This window comes from Nymphalis io, chromosome 24 (genome assembly GCF_905147045.1).
Source record: "Nymphalis io chromosome 24, ilAglIoxx1.1, whole genome shotgun sequence".
In the NCBI taxonomy this organism is placed as follows: Eukaryota; Metazoa; Arthropoda; class Insecta; order Lepidoptera; family Nymphalidae; genus Nymphalis; species Nymphalis io.
The window spans coordinates 1,632,072-1,657,491 of NC_065911.1; the positions used below are offsets into that span (position 1 = coordinate 1,632,072).

At 36.9% G+C, this 25,420-nt stretch overlaps 1 long non-coding RNA gene across 1 annotated transcript; it reads right to left on the minus strand.

Moving 5' to 3' along the window:
- Positions 1-14,990: 14,990 nt before the first annotated feature.
- Positions 14,991-16,123, minus strand: LOC126778002 (uncharacterized). The gene is made up of 3 exons (XR_007670115.1): positions 16,068-16,123; positions 15,502-15,666; positions 14,991-15,377 (listed from the first exon to the last, which is right to left on the minus strand). It is a non-coding gene; the product is annotated as an uncharacterized LOC126778002 (long non-coding RNA).
- Between the last annotated feature and the right edge of the window lie 9,297 nt (positions 16,124-25,420).

Sequence of the window (25,420 nt, forward strand, 5' to 3'; positions counted from 1 at the left end):
CAGGAGGTAAAGACTCGCATCGAAATAGCTCGAAGTGCCTTCTGCACGTTGAAAAAAGTACTCTGCAATCGCAGACTTAAGATCCCTGTGCGCATACGACTCCTACATTGTTACATCCGTACATTGTACATTTTGATCCGTGCAGTGACGGAGAAAGAATACATTTCACTGCCCCTCTCTTTCCCATGGGTGTCGTAAGAGGCGACTAAGGGATATCTGAGCGACCATCTGCTCATCTGGTGGTAGGATGCTAACATCCGCCTGGCTTGTTACCACCGTATGCATGGTGAAAAACTCGTGAAGTGGCTTGCAGCCGCGTTTCGAGGTCAGCCAGCGTACAGCCAGTGCCCGAGCGAGTATTGCCGCGATGGGTGTTGGTCCAGTGGAGACGGCTGTTGAACCAATGCCGGGGGAAACTGTATTGACCTGCCGGACAGGGAGACCTAAAGAAACGGCTGTTCCGCTGGCCGCCCGTGGCATAGTACAGGGGCCCGAGCGTGCCTAACCAGCTCGCGAAGCTGCCCCACCAGGCCACGCATAATCTCGGGGTGGACCGTCGTGCCGGTTGGTAACCGGAAGGTGGGGTCCCGGCGGCCACTTCCGGGGAGGTTCGGGGGCCCTTCCGTCCGGCGGATCAGTATATTTTCCTTTTTGGCAAACATTTACTGGTGGTAGGGCTTTGTGCAAGCTCGTCTGGGTAGGTACCACCCACTCATCAGATATTCTACCGCAAAACAGCAATACTTGATATTGTTGTGTTCCGGTTTGAAGGGTGAGTGAGCCAGTGTAATTACAGGCACAAGGGACATAAAATCTTAGTTCCCAAGGTTGGTGGCGCATTGGATATGTAAGCGATGGTTGACATTTCTTACAATGCCAATGTCTAAGAGCGTTGGTGACCACTTACCATCAGGTGGCCCATATGCTCGTCCGCCTTCCTATTCTATAAAAAAAAAAAAATTTGGGAAAACACGCCTCCATACTTTGCCCATCCCTATCGTGGCAATACGTCGCTCGCTTCACGTCTCTTTTCCTTATTTTTCCAAATGGTAGCGCAAATAAGAAATAACGGTCGTTCAGCGGTGCACACCCCCACCATACCCTCGCTGTTTGAGGTCGAGTTCTCTAACATCCGAGGACTCCACGCTAACCTCAACGCTGTCCATCACCATCTCGAGACAGCACGGCCAGCAACGTTGTTTCTCACGGAGACGCAAATACTCCGCCCTGCCGACACCAGCTACCTTAACTATCCCGGCTACATGCTTGAAGAATCTTTTAAAGCGAAAGCCGGAGTATGCTTGTTCGTCAGGGCGGATGTTTGTTGTCACCGATTGCGCTGCTTGGAGGACCCCTCCTTCTCCACGTTGGTGGTTCGTGTGGACCTGGTTCGTCAGAGTCGAGTCTACGTGTGCCTCTACAGATCCCACAATGGTGACTTGGAGACAAGCCGATTATTTGACCATCTTAGTCGGGTGGCAGATGCTGCGCAAGAGCAGTTTCCTAACGCGGAATTGGTGTTTTTGGGGGATTTTAATGCTCACCATGAATCATGGTTGAAATCCCTCAAAACTGACCATGCTGGAAGAACTGCTCATGCTTTTGCTCTCACACACGACTTGACCCAACTGGTTGATCAGCCCACCAGGATCCCAGACATTGATGGGCAAGCGCCTTCTCTACTGGATCTTCTGCTGACTTCTCACCCGGTGGAATATCAGGTTGTGGTTCAAGCTCCACTTGGTTCTTCGGATAACCGCCTTATATCTACCAAAGTGCCACAGGCCAAGCTGCCGCCATCAGCGGTATGCAAACGTCGCGTTTGGCACTATAAGTCGGCAGATTGGGACGGTATGCGCGATTACTATGCGTCAGTCCCTTGGAAGGAACGTTGCTTCAGTGGGAATGACCCGACAGCTAGTGCCGCTGCTGTTGCTGATGAGATCATGTTAGGAATGGAATACTACATTCCTAGCTCAGATCTCATCAATAGGGGCACGCGTAACCGTTGGTTCACTCGTGAATGTGCCGACGCTGTATCATCTAAGCAGGCGGCATATCGCGCGTGGATCAACGGCTGCATTAGCGGGGCATCTAACATTGACTCACTGAAAGCAAACTATAATAAAAAATCCAAGTCCTGTAGAAAGGCATACACGAGAGCGGATGCACAGTGCATTGTACAGATTGGTCATGACCTTGTTTCGCATCCTAGGGGTCCCGTAGCTTCTGGCGTCTGACCAAGTCTGTGCAAAACAATTTCTGCCAACCTTCGCTGCCACCGCTCAGAAATCCGGACGGATCGCTAGCTCACAGTCCGCAAGAGCAAGCTGATCTCCTGGCTAAACTCTTTGCCGACAATTCCGTCATCGATGATTGTAGTGCGCAGCCACCAACAATACCTTCATGTGGCCACACGATGCCTGACATCAAAATCAGGCAACGTGATGTGCGTGCGGAGCTGCAATCACTCGATATACGGAAAGCTAGCAGTCCCGATGGAATACCAGCAATTGTGCTGAAGAAGTGCGCGGCGGAGCTGTCTCCTGATTTACCGCGCCTGTTCCAACTTTCTCTCTCTTCGGGATGTGTGCCGGAGGCTTGGAGAAGAGCTAATGTGCAAGCGGTTCCCAAAAAAGGGGATCGGTCTGACCCGGCAAATTATCGGCCCATAGCTATCACCTCATTACTTTGTAAGGTGATAGAACGGATTTTAAACAACCAACTGATCCATTACCTAGAAGATCACTGTCTAATTAATGATCGTCAGTACGGGTTGCGATCAAAACGGTCCACAGGTGATCTTCTAGCGTACGTAACGCACCTCTGGGGTGAAGCTATCGACAAGCATGGAGAATCGTTGGCTGTCAGCCTCGATATCTCCAAGGCTTTCGACAGGGTCTGGCACAGAAGTCTTCTCTCCAAGCTACCGGCATATGGTCTGCCTGCTCAGCTATGCACCTGGATTGCCAGCTTCCTACACAAGCGTAGCCTTCGTGTTTTAGTAGATGGTTGCGCTTCACAATTCTATGTAATGAATGCTGGGGTCCCCCAGGGATCTGTGCTATCTCCAACACTCTTTCTTTTGCATATCAATGATATGCTCTCTCTTGGGAACATACATTGCTATGCAGACGATAGTACAGTGCATGGTGGATACCACGGACGCGCAGTGGCTGGACGGGCGGAAACTGAGGAGAGGCGGGAGAATGTTGTCATTAAACTCGATAGGACATTAGAGCTCATTGCCAAATGGGGTTCTGATAATCTTGTTGAGTTTAATGCCAAGAAAACACAGGTGTGCGCTCTCACAGCGAAAAAGTCACCATTTTACCCTCATCCCTCCCTCTGTGGCACACCGCTGATGATTCAAAGCAAAATCACCATGCTGGGGATGGACGTTCGTTGCGACCTTAGTTCAAGGGATTACATCGAGGCTATTATAAAAACAGCTTCACGAAAACTCGGAGTTCTGAACAAGGTGCGGCGTTTTTTCACGCCACAACAACTGTGCCTGTTATACAAAACACAGGTACGGTCTTGCGTTGAATATTGCTCGCACCTTTGGGATGGCTAATACTTGATATTGTTGTGTTCCGGTTTGAAGGGTGAGTGAGCCAGTGTAATTACAGGCACAAGGGACTTAAAATCTTAGTTCCCAAGGTTGGTGGCGCATTGGATATGTAAGCGATGGTTGACATTTCTTACAATGCCAATGTCTAAGAGCGTTGGTGACCACTTACCATCAGGTGGCCCATATGCTCGTCTGCCTTCCTTTTCTATAAAAAAAAAAAAAAAAATGGCTCCGCTAAGTACCTAAAGGAGGCCTTGGACCGTTTGCAGCGACGTGCAGTACGCATTATTGGCGACGTAAAGGTCACAAACACCCTTGAACCTTTACAATTGCGTCGCGAGATAGCAGTACTGAGCGCTTTCTATCGTCTGTATCACGGCGAGTGCTCTGAGGAATTATTCTCTCTAATTCCTGCTTCCCCCTTCCTTCTTAAGTCCACGCGAGCTGGTTCTCGATGTCACCGCCTAACTGTGACATCAATTCCATCGCGCACAAAGAAATTTGGCAACTCCTTTCTTTGTCGCACTACCAAAAAATGGAATTCCTTACCAACTCACGTGTTCCCCTCCTCTTACAACCCGGGTTCCTTCAAACGAGGCGTGAAGAGGCATCTTGCGGGCCGGCAAGGCGAAGGCGGCTAGTGCAGAACGTTTTTCCCGTCTGTACTGGCCGTCGTCGCGTTTGGACTCTACTACCACTTACCATCAGGTGGAGTAGAGTCATTTGCTATCCCGGGGCATAAAAAAAAAAAAAAAACATCTGGCCTATACTTCTTTACGGATGCGAGGCGTGGACAATTAAAGAAGACCTCAAAAAATGTATAGAAGCTTTCGAGATGTGGGCTTATAGACGTATGCTGGCCATTAGTTGGACTCAAAAGGTCTCGAACGTGGAAGTTCTGCGACGCGTCAACCAAAAACGGCAACTTTTGGAGACTGTCAAGAAGAGAAAAGTTGCATATCTCGGACACGTGCTTAGGCATGAAAGATATGAACTTTTGCAACTGATTATGATGGGAAAAGTTGCCGGAAGGAGAGCTGTTGGGCGCAGAAAAAAGTCTTGGCTGTGCAACATCCGTGAATGGACGGGAATCGCGAGTGCTGCCGAACTCTTTCGCCTCGCGAAGAACAAGAAGGAGTATTTAAAGCTGACTGCCAACCTTCGCTAGTCGGAGTGGCAATCGAAGAAGAAGAAGAAGATGAACGAAGAGAATGATTGGAGTGGAGTGCTAGTATGCGGTCCAACTAATAGTGGCTTAGTGCAAGAAGTTAGTGTAGAAGAAGTGAAAAAGGCTGTACAAGATATGAAGAATGGGAAAGCTGTGGGACCTGACGGTATACCTGTAGAAGTATGGAAGTTTCTGAATGTGGATGGATGGAATTGGCTAACTTTATTCTTCAATAAGTTGCTGCAAGAAGAGGCGGTCCTGGATGTATGGTGTAACAGTTCACTAGTACCCATCTTTAAAAACAAGGGCGATGTGCAGGATTGTAGCAACTATCGAGGTATAAAGCTTTTGTCTCATAGCATGAAAATTTGGGAGAAAGTGATAGCGACACGAATAAGAGAAGAGAGTGAGGTGACCCAGAACCAGTTTATGTTTATACCTGGACGAGGAACAACGGACGCCATATTTACATTACGCCAACTGTGTGAAAAGTACAGACATGCACATAAGAACTTACACATAGTTATCGTTGATCTCGAAAAGACGTACGATCGAGTACCTCGGGATGTTCTGTGGTGGGCTTTGAAAGAGTAAGGAGTGCCTGTGAAGTACCTGCAGCTTATCCGTGCCATGTATAGCCGTGCTAGTACACGCATCCGGTCCCAAGTCGGTGTTTTTGACTCATTCGATGTGGCTGTGGGCTTACACCAGGTTTTAAGTCCTTATTTGTTCCTCCTCATTGTGGATGCTTTGACATCGGACATATAGGAGGAGGCACCTTGGTGTATGCTCTTTGCAAACGAAATTGTTCTCGTTGGTGAAAATGCAACCGAGGTCGAGAGCAAGCTCGAGAAATTGCGGGAAATATTGGGAGAGTCGGTTTAAAAATAAGCAGAACCAATACGGAACATTTTTTTCCGCCGAATTCGGTGGTACCTTCAATTTTTCCCACACAGCTTTAAATGGTGTCTATCTACCAGTATGCTCGGATTTTCGCTACCTGGGTTCATTAATCCAGAGCGACGGTTGCATTGACAGGGAAGTGAGGAACCGGATAAATGCAGGGTGGATGAAATGGCGACAGGTCTCTGGGATCATTTGTGAGCCACGAATGCCCTTGAAGTTAAAAGGGAAGATTTATAAAATCGTCATTAGACCTGTCGTGACGTATGGTTCTGAATGTTGGGCAATAAAAGAGGATGTAAAAAGAATACATATGGCAGAGATGCGAATGTTAAGAGGGATGTGCGGTGTAGCTAAAATGGACAAAATAAGAAACGAGTATATCAGAGGAAGTGAAAGTATCAACAATAGATGAAAAGTTGAAGAGTAATAGATTAGCGTGGTATGGGCATATGATGAGGAGGGATGAAAAGCATGTTACTAGAAGGGTGATAAGTATGAATGTTGATGGATATAGGGAACGGGGGAGGGCGAAGAAAATGTGGATGGATTGCGTAAGAAAGGATATGTGTATGAACCCTTTCATAAGTGCTGAGATGACGAGTAACAGAGAGAAGTGGAAGGAAAATACATGTCGTGCCGACCCCACGTAGTGGGATAAGGGCAGGAAGAAGAAAATTTAAGAATTATATTTGCAATCACCCTTCTCAACAAGTTGAATTTCCCTACACGCGAGGTTGTCTGAAATAGCTTACTTTAAAAGAGGAATTATTAAAACCTTCTTTTTAAATCAAGTGCAATAAAGATTTGTTCATATGTCTTATTTATCTACTACATAAAAATTACGGTATCTAAGATATACCTTGTACCTGTAATTACACTGACTCACTCACTTTTACTACACGCGGTAGAATAATTTGTGAATGGCTAGACGAAGCCAATTAGCTAGTTGTCCATGAAAATCTGTCTAATAAAACAGTAACAATTTATATAGTCTATTAATATGTACTATATTATTGTACTCAGCACACCTTGGCCTTCTATCTAAGACGTATTACTACGTCATACCATATCATATAGTCGCTTATATATTTGGTTGTAACTGCCTCGTTGGTTGACTGGCTTGATGTAAGGCCACAGACCCGGAGGTCCAGGTTCGATTCTCAGGTCAGGCCATTAAAAAGTTATTGGGTTTTTCTGTCAAAAATTCTCAGTAGCATCCCGGATTCTAGAAGTTGGATGTGTGTACACTCCCGTGCCTCTAAAAGCACGTAAAGCCATTGCTCCTGCGCCCGAACTGTTTCCGGTCAAGTCGGATTCCCGTCCCATCGGATTATGAGAGTTAGGGAATAGAGAGTGCACCTGTGTTTGCGCACACACTTGTGCACTATAATATCTCCTGCGTAGTTGGCTAATCTCTCTTGAGAATGGCCGCCGTGGCCGAAATCGGCCTGGAGGATATTATTATATGACCCCAACCATACAATTTTAATAAAATAGCTTCGGTATTGGGGATAAAATGCCTACGGGCGTTGGATCTCTAAGTTCGACCTTGGATGAACCATAGACAATTTACTACTTCTTAATGTCTTGACATATTCCTAACAAGAAAAGGTGGTTTAACGTGTATACTTATCTCGGTGTTTTCTTAATCATACCTTAATATCAACCTAGGTGCGTACTTTAGGGCCACCAAATTTGTTGCAAGGGTAGCAACTTCGGTCCATGCAGTGTCTCTTGTTACGCTTACAGCCATGAGACAGCTCGAAAACGGAAATCGCGATGTGAAGGAAAACCAGCACAAACTCGTTGAGGAACTCCATCTTTATGGAGATTTTATTTTATCTAGAAGTAAAAAAAAAACATTCATCATGGATTTAGATTCTAGCTGTTCCAGCTTTAAGCATTAATGTGATGTGGTTGTGATGTATATGATGTATACTTATTATGAACATTTTTTTTCATAAGAATGGTGTACGCTAAAGTATGAAATATATATCCAGATAAAAATTAATAATAGCTACTGTACAAATCATGATAGCGTAGAATGGTCGTAAGAATGCTAGCATTTCCCTTATGAAACGCAATACCGATCGATCTCCGATAAATGAATCAGCCATCTTGTCACCTAATTAAGCTTTCTTAATAAATGTGATTTGTAATGAAAACAGATTCATTCATTTGGACGCGCAATTCCAGGAATCAATTTAACCGAACAAACAAACACTTCAGCTTCATAATATTAGAATCAATTTTACAAAATTACCAAGAAATTATTTAAAATCTTCCACGATCGTACAGATAAACAATTATGTTATGTTATTATGTATGTAGATATAAAAGTATGACGCATTACGCTCAAATTGTAAACATTTGGTATTTCTTTAATTGATGTCTTGATTTTCCAATGAGTATTTCTCAGAAGGGTCTTTCATCTCAACTGGCAAGAAACGCCGGATGTACGCGTTATGTCCGCTTCGCATGTTGACTTTAACGCAAATGATATATCTTATTACAAATAAGTGCATGAAATGACGCAAACAGAGCTGTCTTTTGTAATTATCGTTACGATATGAATCTTAGCATCTTAATATATTAATTTAAAAGGTTATATTACAATTATAAATTTAACAACTTGTATTAGTGAAGTAACGGCCTCGGCGGTTGGCTAGCTTATAAGACCGTGGATGCCAATTAATTAAGTAACTGCTTGTGATTGTCCCACTGCTTGGCTAAAGCCTCCTCTCCTTTTTTGAGGAGAAGGTTTGAAGCTTATTTCACCACGCTGCTCCAATGCGGGTTGGTGAAATACACATGTGGCAGAATTTCAGTGTAATTTAGGCACATGCAGGTTTCCAAGATTATCGATGTTTTTCTTCCGCCAAGCACGAGATGAATTATAAACACATTATAAGCACATGAAAATAAAGTATTGCTTTTCCGAGTTTGAACGCACAATCATGGGTTAAGATTTACGCGTTCAAACCACTAGACCATTTCGGCCCTGATGACCTTAATACAATTCCTAATTCAGGCCAATGAAAATGCTTTTTAGTTTTTCTTTCAAGAAATTTTTTGCAGCAGCTCAGTGTAAATAAGTTGACATTGTTTCCACATCCGTGCCTCGGAAAATGATGATGATGATGAAACCTGTTGGTTAAAAAAAAAGTGTGTCCATGTTTACATGGACTGCGTATTATTGCAGTGTTTAAAAATATAAAAAGAATATAAGCCTGAATGATTCTTTAAATCAATCCTTTATATCAAGTTTAAGTCTAAAAGCTTGCCAGACTTGTCCACGACCCAGAGCGAGTTTCATGAATTGCAGGAAAAAATTAAATTTTTTCAAACTCAGTTGGAAGTTGCAAATCGTGAAATCAATGACCTTATTATAGAAAACAATAATCTTAATAAGAAAATTCTTATTCTGGAACAGAATTTAATAACATTAAGTAATGGATGTTATAATTTTAAAAATGGAAATGAAAAAAATTTAGAGGACACAATATTGAACTTAAGAGGAACTTATAACGAACAAAATACACGTTACGAAGATTATGATATACAGTCAATAACGAAACCCTTCGCTAATACTGAAGAAATAATCTAACCATGTTATAATATTACCATTAGAATAACTGACCAATTTATTTTGTCTATCTGTGAACATGACGCAAATCCACTCAAAGTTATGATGGAATTGGCAGCAATATTTAAAAAAATTGTAGTCATTGTTCTAAGCGTTGATAAAAACAAATTTTTGAATGAATATATGTTAAACAATTCAATCCGTCATATGTGTAAAAATGTGACAAACGTGGATTATATTAATGTTGGCAGATACGATGATATTACCAAAAACGGATGGGTAAAATATGTTTGTTAAAAAATTAATTATTTCTTAGATTACCGTTACTATAAACATAAGTATTTAGTCTCAAAAAATTGTCCACTTAAGGCACATTTTAGTGGCTTATGAAATAATGAAATTATAAATACAATAGATAATTTGTATAAGAATAAGTACTGTTACTAGTAAAATCCGTAACAGCCTGTGAATGTCCCAATGCTGGGCTAAAGGCCTTCTCTCCTCTTTTTGAGGAGAAGGTTTTGGAGCTTATTCCACCACGCTGCTCCAATGCGGGTTGGTAGAATTCACATGTGGCAGAACTTCAGTGAAATTAGACACATGCAGGTTTCCTCACGATGTTTTCCTTCACCGTAAAGCACGAGATGAATTATAATCACAAATTAAGCACATGAAAATTCAGTGGTGCTTGCCCGGGTTTGAATCCACGATCATCGGTTAAGATTCACGCGTTCTTACCACAGGGCCATCTCGGCTTCTACTAGTAAAATCAATAGTGTCACAAAGGGAACTATCCCATATTACTTTTTTAAGATTGAAAGAAATAATACGAATGAGAATGCGACTTTTTTGAATAATAATAATAATAAAAATAAAGATTTTTTTTCGTATCGAAACCAAAAACAACTAATGGTATAATTTCTGTAGTACATCAAAACATAGCCGGGCTATTAAATAAACTAGATTTGATTGAATTGTATTTAAATGAATTATATGATAAGTAATCTTCATGACGATGCACTTTGTTTTACTGAAACGTTTATAAAAAAAGGTGAGGAACACAATATTTGTCTCCGTAACTATAATATAGCATCAACTTATTGTAGAAAACTGAAAAGCGTGGAGAAGTCTGTATACTATTAAATAAAAACTTAGAATGTAAACCAATACAACTTTGTCGTGATATTTCAGCAGAAACAGTGGTGTAAGATATAACTTTCCTGAAATATCAAATTATTTGCTTATACAGAACACCTAACTCAAACATAAATATATTCTTTAATAAACTTAACTCATTTTTAGTAGGCTTACCAAACAAGATAAAAAATCTATAATTTTAGCAGGTCAGGTTTACATTGATGTATTAAAAAATTAAATTTAAAAACATTCTATTAGAATATAATCTTAGATTAAGCATATAAAAATATATGTAATGAATTTACCGACATTATCTTTAATAACAAGAAAATTGATGATGCATTTAAAATCGCAAATATATTCAATGAGCACTTTATAAGTATCACAAAAAAAGAAATTCAGCAAATAATAAACTAAAGCATTCTTTTGCAAAAAACGACGTTAGTTCTAGCATATTCTTTTATCCAACATCAAATGTGGAAGTAGTGAATATAATACGTAAACTAAAAAACTCTAAATCTGTAGGCTATGACAATATATGTACGAGCGTCCTGAAAAAATGCAAATATATTATAATATATTAAATGCTGTTTATTATAAAGAGATTTTTAATTTATCTGGAAAAGTTCCTTCTGATATAAAGAGATTTATTAAATGCAATAGAATAGGTGCTATAGCACTTCTACTACTACTACACTACTATAGCTATCTCTTTTTTTCAAAAGGAACTTTTCCAGATAAATTAAAAATATCTATAATAAATCCAATATATAAAAAAGGCGAACGCAATTATATTAATAATTATAGGCCAATTACATTAATTCCAGTGCTGTCGAAATTTTTTGAAAAAGTCACGCACAATAGATTAACGGCTTGTTTAAATAGAAATAACATAATAAAAGAAGAACAAAATGGATTTCAAAAAAACAATCAACGACTTTAGCAGCTTTTTCCCTTGTAAAAATTTTAACAGAAAATTTGAACAAAATATGTCAAAGGCATTTGATTTTGTGAATCAAAATATACTTCATGAAATGTGAAAAGTACGGCATTAGAGGACCAGCTCTAACTTGGATAAATAGCTATTTAAAAGACCGTACACAACTTGTAGAAATATCCGAGTGTGCTCCGAGTGCTCTGAGGAATTATTCTCTCTAATTCCTGCTTCCCCCTTCCTTCTTAAGTCCACGCGAGCTGGTTCTCGATGTCACCGCCTAACTGTGACATCAATTCCATCGCGCACAAAGAAATTTGGCAACTCCTTTCTTTGTCGCACTACCAAAGAATGGAATTCCTTACCAGCTCACGTGTTCCCCTCCTCTTACAACCCGGGTTCCTTCAAACGAGGCGTGAAGAGGCATCTTGCGGGCCGGCAAGGCGGGGACGGCTAGTACAGAACATTCTTCCCGACTGTACTGGCCGTCGTCGCGTTTGGACTGTACTACCACTTACCATCAGGTGGAGTGGAGTCATTTGCCATCCCGTGGCATATATAAAAAAAATATATCAAAAATAAACAACAAATCCGAATTAACTACTTATAATCTCCCAATCTACAAAACAACTCTGGCGTCCCACAAGGTAGCGTTTTGGGTCCACTGTTTATTATACATTAACGATGTGCCCAATGTTATAAAATATCAATGTGTTTTATTTGCCGATGATATAACGTTAGCTGTACCTCATGCTAAAACTAACGTCGCCTTTGAGGATGATGTAAATAAAGCTGTAGAATCAAATGATTTATGTCTAATTTTCAAATTCTAAAATTAAAAAAATAAAACTAAAAATTGGTTATCGTGGAATGTAATTTAAAGAAAACAATGATGTAAAATTCCTTGGTGTACAATTGGATCACCATTGTGAATGGAAACTGCATATAAGTAATCTTACTTCTAGAATAAATAAGTTTGTATTTGCTCTTCGCAAACTACAACGTATTGTTGGCAAAGAAGCTGCTCTCACTGCATACTATGGATATTATTATTAAATTATGGCTTAATTTTATGGGTAATTCTAATTTTAATAATGCTTTTATCTGTCAGAAAAAGTGTATACGAGCTATTTTTGGAGTTCAACCTTTAGATTCATGTCGACCGATTTTTAAAGTTAACAAAATCTTGACACTAGCTGCATTGTATATAATAGATGTAGTCATGTTTGTAAAAAAATATGGATATTATAATAAATGTGGATATTATTCGAAAAAACAGGTGATAGAAACAGGCTTGGATTAAGAGATCCTACTAGGTTATTGATACCAAATTGCCACTGTGCTCTCTTTCAAAAAAAATTCTACATAATGCATCAAAATATTTAATAATATACCAAAAAGCTTAAGGGAGTTACCATTAAGATTACTAAGGTCTTAACTTAAAAAATGGTTAATAGATAAAAAAAATACTCTATAAATGAATATTTAATAATTCAAGAATGAATTGCATGAATGAATAATTAATGAATTTCACGATTCCTTCAACTTTATTAAATGGATAATTTTGGATAATATTTTTTTAAGTTACAAATATCAGCGTTTACAAAAACTTTATCCCCAAAGGTATGGTTAACAAGGGATGCTTTTAATATAAGTAAATTAATTTCCTTGTCGGTTCTCGGTAGAATTTACATTTCGAACCGTTTTTAACCATGACGATTTGACGGTTAAGGATGTATGCCTATTTTAAATAAAGTAAATGTATATTTTATTATTTATTATGTAACTATAACTTAAATGTATACATTTAAGTAAATCATTTAATTAAATTAATTATTGTTAATTTTAAACAATTTTTTATTTTATATACCTGTCATTTCATACATATAATAATATAATTGTTTTAATGTACAATGGGTGTATATTTAATATTAATTACTTGTTAACAAATATATTTGCGTGCTTATCGTGGGCGAAATGTATTAGATACTTATAAAGAAATCATAACATCTGTAAAACTATGTTTCATGCAAATAAATAATGATTATTATTAGAATATTAACATAATAATACCTCAATATTCATAAACAAATTTACCTCGTCAAGTTTGTTTTTTTTCGCACTCGGGATTATTTTCGTCACAGGTGGTGTATATGTGTCTCGTGCAGCCGTAACAGGACTCAATATAGGAGAGCAGTAACGTTACTAGCAAAACTATTACTTCCTGCACCAAATCTTTGTCCATATCATAATAAATAACACTGGGGAAAAAAATTATAGGCTATATTAATGTTGTTATTATAATTTTTCTCCACATATTCAACCGCCAAATAGCAATATTTAGTATTGTCGCGTTTTAAGGGTGAATAAGCCCGTGTGACAGATACAAGATAAATGACATCTTAGTCTTGGTTGGTGGCGCAATGGCGATCTAAGGGATGGTTAATATTTTTCATAGAGCCAATGTCTACAGGCGGTGGTGACCACATACCACCTGGTAGCCCATTTGCCAATCTGCCAACCTATTTTCAAATGTAAGTCACTTTATTCAATTTCAAAAATGTATCCCGTAAGCTGTGCGTATTAATAATATTTATCTTTACATATACTAATTAACCTATAAAGCTTATTTATTTATACTAATTACCAGAACTGTACTATCGCTTGCAGGGAGGATTATGAGGATTACAGATGACCCGTTTTTTTCCACAAGCAATCACAATGTGTAGCACCGAAATTATCAAAAATATTGCAACAGCAAAACGCTGCAAAATTTTCATCATATGTTTAAGCCTGTTGTGAAATAAGTCAGTAAATATATAAAGTAAACAAAAGGAATATATAAAGTAAATGTGAATGGGCTGGGCTCGGGGCTCCTATCCTTTGGAGGAGGCTTATTGCTCATTTCGCCAGGCTGCTCAAATGTGAGTTGGTGAATATACATTTAGCAGAATTTCATCCAACAAAGATATAAGCTAATTTATATCATGGGGTCGAAACCGTGGTTGCAAATCCCGATTCAGTATAGTATCAAACGAATCTAATCAAACCTTTTTTTGTTTTCAGTCCGGAATTTGGTAATGTTTACATTTCTGTGCCTCGAAGAGCACGTAGTCATTGTTCCAGCATTTTTTTTTTGTTACGCTTTAGTATACACGCAATGGATAGACGCAAAGTTGTTTGTCAATTCTAACATGCAGGATATATACATTTTATTGCATATAATATTTAACCTGCCTATATATATATATATTCATATTGATGGAAATATGTAACAGAGTTTATTGCTAATTCTTCTTGGTAAAAGTGGTAGCTTTACATTTAAATAAATATATTAAAATGAAAACAAAGTAAGTAATTTGTAAGAGCCTACTTGAATAGAAAATACTTTGATTTAAAACATTAAATACTTACTCTAATTCCTGAGTTTACTGATTAGATCATTCTTAACGTTAAATTTATATTTTAAGGTAAAACTCCAAATGTCATGACGTGTGCATGGTAAACAGGGTTCATCTGCAAAATAGAAAGATTGACTTGAGTCTTTCCACCAAACAATCTGCAAGTGAGAAAATGTCCATTAAAGTCAATCTACAAAGATACTAAACTAAAGGTGGAATTTGACCCAATACAATATTTCTAAATTACTAATGAAATAAGAACATAAATGTGTATTGATACAATTTTTTATTGCTTAAAATCCAATTTAAATTGAGCACTTTGGTTATTATTTTTGTACATCAATGAAATGTTTCCATTTGGAAGCACTTTCGAAGACTTCAATAACGAATCAGGATCATCGGTGGTTGCATGTATATGGATTTATATTTCCTTCAGTTCTTTTATACATTTTAATCCCTCATTCACTAGTCTTCTGTGCATGAATAATTATGACCTTGAATCAAAAATTAAGTCATTTTAAGGCTAGTTTCGGAAAGGTCCTCTCCTACATGGCGCCCGGCCGGTACATGGGATTTTCTTTTTGCAACAGGCCCAGCTGGAGCCAAACATTGAGAACAGAGTGACAATCATTATGTAGAGAAAAGTCCAATCCACTTTAGACATATTGTATCTGAAACATTAATTAATATATAACTAACAGCGAAGTTTGAATTTCATAGAATGATTAGGAACACAAATATCACTAGAGTATACAGTAGTTGTTATAAATAATGACTGTACAAGTTAGGTCTTACCACGGTTTTACTTTCCACAAGGCGCAGGTTTCCTGCAGGCAATGTATACTTTCCTGGTACAACCAAAAGCACTGGACAGTGATGTGATAATAGCAAAGAGCAGATAGAAGAAACCTTGGACTAAGCCCATGGTCTACCACAGACCATGGCCATCTGTGAACACACCTGTATGACCTTAACTATAGAAATTCAGACTAAGATTTGCATTGTAGTATTAGCTTTGTTCAAAATGTACAGTTTTAAATTGTTTATACACGTTGCTGTTGATACTTATAAATCTTGTTTAGTTACACACTGACTTCTCTCATTCTGTCATAATTGATTTGACATTCGATAGAAAAACTAAATTGATTAACTCACTAAACAACATTTATAGGTAAAGCATTTAATGATTAGGTTAATTAAGTCAGTAAAAAAAGGCATTCTCTATTTTTTGGGTCAAATTCCATTTAAAATTTTATTCACATTGAAAAAATTACTGTATCAGAATTCTTATTTACATTAATAAATAGCTACACTTGTTGAATACAAATTTGTTATTTAAATATATATTCAAGGATACTAACCTATTTTTTTATATTTTAATGTCTTGACGGACGGAAATTTTGTTATTGATTGATCTGCCAAAAAGAATATCTTGTGGTTTAAAAGTTTATTTGCCAGTTGACACTTATTTTTCTAAAAAGGTTAAAATAATACTTTTTTTCATTAAACATTAAAGTATATATAATACATATTATTTAAATATTATTATTTTATATTACAGTATATTTAGTTTTTAATAAGCTGGTGTGTTGCAAATTTATTGTCAGATAACTGACTACATAATAATATGAAGTTCGATTATATTTGATTAATGATGATAACAGTTTTCTTTCAGTGACTGTCTTGTTGCTCTAGTGGCATGTATTGTTAGATGACCTTTATGAGGACGACAACCGGGATGGTGTATCGGATTGCCTTCCCAACTGGTTTTGAGAACTGGTAAGGACGGGACTAGGTAAATAAAGTAGATGTTTAAGGTTTGAAGATAAATTTATTACTGCCCTCAATACCATGTGTCAGCTGCTTATTTACTACACTACATGCCCTACCAAACAAAAAAAAAAAAAAATGTTGGATACATTAACATTTTTTTTTATCAAAATACAATATGAAAAAGTAAAATAAAATTGAATATAATAATAATTAAACAAAATAAAACAAATATGTAAACAAAGGTATAATAATGCAGTGCTGAAATTTAATATCAAATATCATAATAGGTACAGTCATAATCACAAGTCTTAATAAACAATATGTTTAATGATCATTCAACATAAAGTCTTGTCCTATTTTTATGAACAGTTTTTTCTTTACCATTGACTAAAATTACAACATTCGGTGATAAATCTTTAACAACTGTATATGGACCTAAATATAATGGATCAAGTTTGCTAATATTTTCATTTTTAATCAATACTAAGTCTCCTTGTTTATACTCCACTGGGTTTATACTTCTATCATATTTTATTTTTCTTAAAGTTTTACAATTTATGAGGTTTGTTTTAGCATCATTTTGTGACTTTTGTAACCGGTATTTTAGTTCTATTGCATAATCATCAAAATTGTAAATTGGATCTATTGTCGACCTAAGATTACTTGGTAAGTTACATTGTTTGCCAAACACTAATTCGTATGGAGTAAATTTTGTACTCGAGTGTACAGAAGTGTTATACGAAAAACACCAGTAAGGAATCCATGAACTCCATTCCTGACTATGACTGTTAACTTGCATTCTTAAATAAAATGTTAAATGTTTATGACTATTTTCAAGTGATCCTAAGGTCTGATGGTGGAAGGCTGTAGACTGTAATTGACTTATATTTAAAATTTTACAAACCTCTTCCATTGTAGAATTTATAAATTCAGTTCCTCTATCGGTCACGATCTGCCGAGGGATGCCATATCTAAGTATAAAATTATTTACTAGAGTTGTAGCTACTGTGCGCGCATCCTTACCTGCTATCGGATATGCCTCGACATATTTGGTGAGGTCGCATTGGAGCGTTAAAATGTAATTATAATTATTATCTCTTGTCAATGGACCTACCAAATCTAAATAAATCTTATCAAAAGCTGAATTTCCACAGTCCGTTATGGTCATAGGTTCTTTTATGGTATTTAAATATTTATAACGTTGACATTTACTACATTTTTTTACAAAAAGCTTAACATCATGCTCTAATCCTGGCCAAAAATATTTTTTACGAATGTTATTTAACATACGTCTTATTCCTGCGTGACCGCTAGTGGGCAGGATATGATAATCGTTTAATATAACTCTTTTCGTATCGTCGTCTATAATTTTTGTAACTCCTTTAATTACGCATAAACGGGGTCCGGACCACTTACGCATTTTATTAATAACCTGAGCTAGCTCTTTAATTATTTGAAAATTATTCTCATCTTTTATTACATATAACGTATTTATTTTTAAATCGATACAAAATGATTCCATTTCCCTCACAGAGACAGCTCGTGTACACTGGGATTGGGTAAACAGTTTCACAAAAATTGTACGATTTGACGACGAGTATGCATAATCACCACGCTCTAATGATACGCATTTTTTAAACTTTCTCCATTCTTCTTCATTCACAAATACCAACTCCGTGTAATACTTCGGTAGTTTTAACATCTCTACAACTCTTGGGTGATCAGTCCAATCGTCAGAAGAAATATTAGAAACCGAAGTAGAATTACAAGGTTTTTCATCAAGCTTCTTCTTTTGTGCCCTTGTAAGTACTGACAAAATATGATCATTCATCGCCTTTAATTCTTCACTACTAATTTCTATGCGTGACAATGCATCTGCAGCTACATTATCACACCCTTTCACATAAGTAACCTTAAAATCATACTCTTCAAGTATTAGCCGAAATTTTAACAATCTACTGGAAGGATCTGTCATATTGTATAAAAATATTAAGGGTCTATGATCCGTTTCTATAATGAACTTTCGTCCATAGAGATACGGTCTAAAATATTTAACAGACCAAACAATCGCTAAAAGCTCTTTCTCAATCGTTGGATACCTACGTTCAGCTTTATTTAAACTACGACTGGCGTAAGCTATTGGTCTACGATCAGCATTACATAAAATCGAACCTATTGCATACCCTGAGGCATCTGTCTGTAGTATAAATGTGTTATTATAATCGAAAATAGGATATTGTAATATTGGAGGGCTCATTAACATTTCTTTTAAAGTACTAAATGATTTTTGACAGTTTTTATCCCAATTAAATATTACATTTTTACGACATAAATCATTTAATGGAATACAGATTTGGGCGAAATTCGGAATAAACTTTCGATAATAGTTCGCAAAGGCTACAAATCGTTTGAGCTCGTCTACGTTTTTAGGAACCGGATAATTAATTAACGCCTTAATTTTTTCTGGATCTGGTTTAATGCCGTCCGCTGATACCACGTGTCCGAGGTATAAAATTTCTTTTCGAAGAAAATCGCACTTATCAGGATTTAATTTTAAATTAACTTTTCTAAGCCTTGTTAAAATATCTAACAAATTTTTATTATGACTATCTAAATTTCTTCCGAAACAAATTAAATTATCCAAATATACAAAACATTTATCGTAATTAAGTCCCGACATTGCTACTGTCATTAAGCGTGAAAATGAACCAGGACTGGTTTTCAAACCCATAGGCATACGGGTCATTTGATACTGGCCAGACGGTGTTGTGAATGCGGTATATTTCCTACTGTCAGCATTTAGCTTCGTTTGATAATAAGCTTGTGTTAAATCTAATTGAGAAAAATAAATAGCTCCTGAAAGTGAGTCTAATATATCACTTATATTCGGAAGGGGAAATTTGTCATGCATTATACAATCATTTAATTTCCGAAAATCTATCACTAAACGCCAGCTTTTATTATTATCTTCTGATTTTTTAGGTACTAATAGTACTGGGCTAGACCATTCGCTGTTAGCGGGTTCGATAATATCATTGGCCAACATTTTTTGAACTTGTTTTTCTATTTCATCACGTTGAGAAAACGGTAATCTATATTGTTTAGTATAGACCGGATTCGTATTAGCTTTTAGTTGTATATTTTGTTCGTAAAGATTACACGTACCTAACTTGTCTCCTGGCAAGAAAAATACGTCAGCATATTTCGCACAAATACTTTGTATACTAATGCTTTCTTCTTTGTTCAAATGATTCAATTTAATTAATGATAATAATTTCCGAACTCTTTTTCCGTCCAAATTTTCTTTGTTAAACGAACAAATATTATAATTCGATAATAAATCAATTTCAGGCCTAAAATAACTAAGATTAATTTCTGTTTCGCGAGTATTTAAAATTTGAATAAATATTTTTCCCTCTTTCGGTTGACAGATACTTCCAGCGATAAATACACCTTCACACAATTCTCTGGGAAATATAACACACGATTCATTCAAATAAGAATCAACTTGAAAAAACTTTTCACACCTCGGAGGTACCTTTATAAATGTATTTTTACCTAATTTTCCTATACCTAAGGAGAGCGTAATTGGTTTGTCGAAGCTATTTAAAGTAAATGTATTATTTTCGTAATTTAATACACAATTATAATTAGTTAAAAATTCTTGTCCGATTAAACCATCTTGAATACAAGGCAAATTCTTTAAGACATAAAACTTATGTTTGAATTCTATTCCATATAAGGTAAACGGTATGTAAACATAGCCCTCGGTGTACGAGGTGCCACCAATACCATTTACGGCTACGCGTTTTGGATGTATTGGAATATTCCTATCTCTTATTACATCGTATTTAATCACTGACATCGAGGCGCCCGTGTCAACTAGCATTCTATATTTGGTACCTAATATTGTAAACTCTACGAAATTATTATATGTATTGCATGCTAGAATAAAGTTAGGATCGAAAAAACTCTAAGTTTTGGTTATTTTCCGAAGTAGTAACCTGTATATCGTTTTGGGATTGATTCATAAGATACCCATGCTGTTTTCTTCCGTTATTATTTCTACCTCGCGATACTGCACGTTCAAAATTATGTCCGCGTCCTCGAGAATTACTTGTGGATCCTCTATTGTTTCCTCGGTGGTATAAACTAGATGTTTGATTCGGCATCGGCCTAAATGAACTATTTGGCGTGTAATGTTGGCGTGCGTTGTTTAATACTCGACCTCTACTATGCCCCCTATAAGATGGTTGGTACTTACCTCGATGTTGAGTCGTGAAAATCGTTTCAGCTGATGTAAAAGAGCCTTGACGCGACAGTTCCTCGTCTTTGGCTGCTCTTATAACATCTTTCAGCTCTGAGTAGTTGCGGGCCGCTAAAATAGTGCTTAATCGACTGTTCCTCAAACCTTCGGTGAATCGCTGTATTGCTAATTTTTCGTTTACGGGTCTCAATATTTTAAACGCGTTATCGTCACCGTTAGCTTGGGAAATAGTCAATTCAACAAATAAATCCTCAAGTTTCTTACCAAATTCCTCAATACTCTGCGAACCTTGTCTAGATTTTAACATTTCTATTTGTAGTGCCGTGGCTGACTGCTTAGTCAACAGATTATTTTTCATGTCGGCAATAAGTTCTGTGGAAGATTCATAGTTAGATAACAAACGTAATTTGGCATTTTTAGTTAAACGCGTTTTAAGGACAAAAGAAATAAGTAACTGTTCATGTTCTTTCCTAATGGTTTGGCTATAGAATTCGATACAATCTATTAATTTTTTAGTAACTTCTTCATCTCCTGTCATAATAGGTAGAAGAGAAGTAGCAGTTTTCATGTCAAAGTCAGTCATGGTGCTAAAATCTTGGTCACTAACTAAACAAGTTGTTTGAATTTTTTGATAAAACGATTCAATTTCTTCGCAAGCAACTAATAAGTAATTTATCTCTTCCTTTTTTATATACCCTTTAGATGCATTAAAGTTTAACTCGTCACGATATTTTATATATTCGTCATATAAACTTTTTGCCTCTAAATATTTCTGTTCTAACAACTTTAAGAAACATAATATAATATTTAGTACCGAAAAATAACAAAAAATGGCTTAAAAATATACACTTAAAAATAATGATAAAATATGAATAAATCTATTGTCTATAATACCATAACACCTTTGCTGATGACACTATTTCACTTCTCCTTTTATATATTTTTCACACTTTTACACTCCTATTTTTTTTATAAGCATCTATTGATGCGTCTCCAGGCTAAACGACACGTTCCTGATTTATTTCTCCAATCTCTGGTCCACGCCTCGAACGTCTGAAAGCGCTCCTGGCCATCTCCTGACGCATCCAGTTTATGTGGCAGCGTTTATATAATTTATATATGGCAAACTTTGCCCCCAAAATTAAAAGTAAAAGAAAAATACCCAAAATTATATTTGTCACTTTCTGATTTTGGTGTATTAGTTCCACGTCGGCCGAATTCACGCCTCCTGCGGCATTTTGTGCAATCACAATTTGTTCTTTACTTTGTTCTTTGCCCATTTTGTATTATGACGCTACTAACGTTCGAACAATTAAATACACGAATGTCCAATATTACACAGAGCGACATTATATTGTTATACTGCACTTCGTTAGAACCCGAAACCAAACCTTAAATGGCAGGGTCGCCATGTAAGGACGGGACTAGGTAAATAAAGTAGATGTTTAAGGTTTGAAGATAAATTTATTACTGCCCTCAATACCATGTGTCAGCTGCTTATTTACTACACTACAAAGCGGAAAAGTGAGTGCATCTGTGTTTACGCACACTTAAGAACAATAACATCTTTGGCGTGACGTCAAAATAGGTTGTTAGGATTTAAGTGTAACGTTTCTTAACGTAACGTTATATACATATGCTTATGATAGAAATTTACTTGTATAAATAAATGAATTTTGATTTTCAATTAGCTGTGAAATTAACGCGACCGAATTTTATATAATACGATCTCTTTTCCAATTCCAATACACAAATTTGGCAAATCGGCTGAAAGTTGAGTACGGTAAATAAACCTTTGTATCCAAGTGATTTAGTTCAATAAGAGAACAAGAGTACAGGTTTATAGTTTACGAGCTATCGTCGAGCGCACGAACATGAATTGATCTATTCTTAGAGCGAACTCTTTGTTGCTTTATTAGCTGTTACTCAGTAGTGAACAAAATTAGACATTTCGTTTTATATTGCTTACTTTGTTATAATTTATTATCTGTGCGGTGTGACTGCGGTTTCGCCCGCGTGAAATTCAGTTTTTGAATATAAGACAATTACATACCCCGCACGCGGACAAAGCAACTCGGTAGCACTTGCACACGGTGTGCAAACCCGTCGGGGTAGCTCATCAGATATTTTACTACTAAATAGCAATACTTAGTAACGTTGTATTCCGGTTTGAATAATGAGTGAGCCAGTGTAACTACAGACACAAGGGACATAAAATGTTAGTTTATAAGGTTGGCGGTGCATAGGTTGAATATTTCTTACAGCGCCAATTCCATGGGCAATAGAAAATAGAATTTACTATCAAGTGGTCCATTTTATGTCAAAAAAAATCATCCAGCTTTCTTTACAAATACGTACACTAGAAACAAAAAATAAAATTTCAATAGCATGATATTTATTTATCATAATTTTCTTTACAACAGTATATGACGAATTCTTGGATCGAAGCGCCGGAAGAACAGGTCTATAAAAATATTCTGTAAGAACAAACTTAAAAACACCGCAAAACAAATTTCTGAAATGTAATATATTCAAAGACATTCCACGTTACCACAGAAAAGGGAACGAGCAATTTTTGCCACCAATAACAAAAAATTTGCTTCAAATGCTCCGGTCGACATTTTACGACACAGCCTCGACCGGGCACTAAACACCTAAACTATTTTACGAGACCTTTACAACGCTGTCCCATTACGTGTTTATTACCTACCAATAAAATTTATTACGACAATTTCTATTAAGTTTTATATATTTGTATTATTATATAATACTGAAATACATTTTGACAAAATGAAAGAGTTTAAGAAATTATTTTATAAACACAGTTTTTATACAACTGCTAGAAAGTAATAATAATGTTCTCCGGACCGATTTCGGTCATGGCGGCCTATCTCAAGAGATATCAGCCAACTGAGCAGGAGATATTTTAGTGCAAAAGTGTGTGTGCAAAGACAGGAACGAATTTCGGCCACAATCTTGAACCACCTACGTTAATGATATCACTCTGAACGTTTAACATGCACACCTTTCGTTTTTCCTTCAAATGAGGCGCAAAAAGGCATCTAGCGGGCCGGCAAGGCGGGGGCGGATAGTGCAGAACATTCTTCTCGACTGTACTGGCTGTCATCGCGTTTGGACTACTACCACTTACCGTCAGGTAGAGTAGTCATTTGCCTTCCCGGCAGATATAAAAAAACACTAACACACTCATTCTCAATCTCCTCTCTAACATATAGCATGTTCACATATCCGATAGCATAGCTACTAGCTACGCAAAGACACTCCGCTTTAAGCTCTGGAGCTAAGATCTGCAGCGCTGGACGCTGGATAAATAAATATTGAATCAAGTTATGAAGTTTAAGTAAACATAAAGGTATACCTTTACGTAATTTTATTTATTTTGTTTTTTTTTCAATATTTTTGAGCAAATGTACTAGAAATGAGAAAATAAAATTGCAAAATATAACATTATTATATTTGTTACAGTCGCTGCCGGATATGTATGTTTACACTGTCGCTTTCGTAACTCTAATATTTTCTGTAGTAGAAAAATTTAAAACTCTTTGTACGATTTTTTTTGTCGGATCAATTCATGCATTGAACTCGGAACCACAGGATATACAAGCCTGGTATATAACATTGTTTTTCAGAAATTTGGAAAAATCAAATTTACTAGATGTCAAGAAGGAATAGAGATCTTACATCTAGGAAGTATCTTACATTTAGATATTTCATGTTTTTTTAATAACTGTGAATCTTAACCGAAGATTGCGGGTTCAACCCCACGCAAGTACCGCTGCACTTTTAAGTGCTTAATTTGCACGGCACATCATGGTCACTAGACGGTAAATGATCACTTTCGCCCATAGATATATGCGCAAGGTGCGACACTACTATTTCCTATATCATCAATGCGCCAACAACCTTGGCAACTAAGTTTTAATGTCCCTTGTGCCTGCGGTTGGCTGGCTCACTCACCCAAAGGCCTCAAAGGCATACCCTGGCAGCGATAAGTAGTGGAGAACTCTCGCTGCCGAGTGTGATTAACACCAAGCGCTGGTTGGAAATGATCTTCTTCTGCGAGAGTGTAAGGCCGCGGAGCAACAGCGCGAGGAAAATGCCTCCGATGATTCGATCCGCCGAAGAAGACCGGAGGAGGAAGCGTCGGCGCTATGCGCACCTTCTCCCCCCGCCGTAATTGCCGCCGGGGCTAGGTCAATTTCCTGATACCGCTGGTTTTTTAGTAGTTGAGCCCCACATACCCGCCTACTTCACGTGGGGAAACGCATTTTTCAAGCGAAAAAAAAACACTATTTACATACCAAGTTAGCCCGCACCCCGCAAATTATTGTAATATTGTTTATAAGCACTTAATTATATTCCGTTATTAATAAATTAAGTTGTTTATATTGCAAAGTGAAATATGTTAATCTTGGCACCGAATTCAGACAGTTTCGTAATACAAGTATTTTTTTAATAAAATCTAATTAAATGTTCACTTTTTAGGTTATTTTTTTTAGTTATTTTTAAAGTTGGTTAACTTTAAAAATAATCTGTCTGTGTGTAAGTCTGTCCGTTGATAATGCGATGGCCATAAATAGCTTAATTATAAACTCAAACATAATTAATGGCTCTGGGCGGTGGTGACCACTTATCATCAGGTGTCTCTTTTGC